The sequence below is a fragment of the Limulus polyphemus genome, unplaced genomic scaffold, assembly GCF_000517525.1.
Source record: "Limulus polyphemus unplaced genomic scaffold, Limulus_polyphemus-2.1.2 Scaffold6563, whole genome shotgun sequence".
In the NCBI taxonomy this organism is placed as follows: Eukaryota; Metazoa; Arthropoda; class Merostomata; order Xiphosura; family Limulidae; genus Limulus; species Limulus polyphemus.
Window position 1 is genome coordinate 25,350 of NW_013672173.1, and position 1,946 is coordinate 27,295.

Here is a 1,946-nt window from a genome sequence, read left to right on the forward strand (position 1 = left end):
ATGTGACTTCTAACAGGACTGAAGATGTCTGCATTAGTGTTTAGCTGTGGGGTCTGGAAAGGGCTTGCTATTGTCTGGGGCTGATTATTCGATGGTTAATGTATCCTGCTTGTGTAAAAGACAATAAATCATCCTTTGATGTATTTAATTCGCTTTGAAGTTTACTAATGTTTTCCATTTGTACTTTTTGCCACTGTTGTTGACTTTCCTGTAGTTGCTGCTGACTTTCCTGCAACTGTTGGAGACTTTCTTCCTGTTTCCTTTCTTGTTCCAGTTCCCACTGCTGTAATCTCTCTTCTTGTTTCTTTTCTTTCTCCTCCAATCACTGCTGTAGTCTCTCTTCTTGTTTATTTTCTCGTTCTTCTTGTTTCTTTTGCTGTTGTTGTATCGCTGTCATCAAATCTGCTAAGTCGTAGTTTGATTTGGCACTTCTCGTTTCCATTCTTTTTTTTTCTTTTTTTTTTTGGTCCCACTCTCTGACACCAATTTGTTATGTCTCTGGTCGTTTGTTAATTTCCCGTAAAAATTCCTTCCAAAAAACTTAAGCGATACAAGTCCTTTCTTAAATAAAACTAGTTTATTATTTCTCAATACAACTTTGCAATACATTTAATTTCCACAGTCACTTTAACTTAAACACACGCTAGAATTCACTACGATTCACGCACATTACTTTCGGCTTGACTCGATTATTTGTCTCTATATCTCTCTGTCTGCAATTATCTATATCGTCACTTCTTTTGCCGGCTTATAAAAAAAATAGAGGGCACGTAGAGAAGACCAGAGTTTCCAGGAACAGACATGATCCTTCTAGAATCTTATGACCTATTACTAGCGTAACGTGATTTCCGCTGTGGTAACATATAGTTAGGATGTTAACATATCAGATACATTTATAGCCAATTCAATTTCAGATTTTCAATTGTTAGTCCCATCCAATGCTTTTTATACTGGCAATCAACATGCATAATATTACAAAAAAGTGAGTAATATTTTCTGAAGAGTATATGAATGTATCTTTTTACTTAACTCTTTCTCCACGGGTGCCCTTTACTGCTCATGAAACAAGGTTTTTGTGTCTTACATTCAAAATTTTATTATACTACTTTTTGTTTATGTTACACCAATTAGAATAGCGCAGAATCTTAGCTAATAATCCATATTTTAACAGTATACAAGTTTTAAGTTCTTAATTATACAAGGAAATATATAAAATAATCCTGAATTGCCACTATTGGGAAGCACTTGACACATTTTGTCTTAGCATGTCATCATCCCTATTTTATCCATCACCCCTAGAAAATGTACGAAATTAAACGTAAAATACTCTCTATAAAATTATTATTGCTCAAACAGATCATAAGTTTTATAGCCTTCAATTTTGTATGGTTACAGAGCTATCAAATAGAAAATCGGATGCCTCTGGCCACAACCGTTTGTCACATCCTCTCTTTTACAAGTCGTTGATAGTTCTCTCTTACGCTTCATTATATATTACCTATAACCAATAGAAAGTCAAGGTTTTCATCTATCAAATGGCATATTGTATAACGTTGTGTTCTGAACAGATAACTCTCAATTTCACTGGGAGTAGCAACATCGTTCCCGTGGGAAAGTTAACGACTAGCTTGGATGAATTTGTAACGGCTTTTGTCGCATAGTTAGAAAGCTAGAAAAATTTTTAGAAGTAAATGAATTTGTCTACTTTTTGCATGTGATTAGTCTATATTATTTGGTGTATTACTTAATTAAATAAAAATTGTTAAGTGCTTTACTATAATCACTCGCCAATCCAGGGCAAGAAAAAAAAGAAGATTGGGTAAGTACTTTATTTCTTGTTTTTCATATTTATTATTTATTTATTTATTATTATTATAGTAACTAAAATTAAAAGATCGGATCTTTTTAAGTTATTTAAGACTATATTAGGTAAACTAAGTAATAAT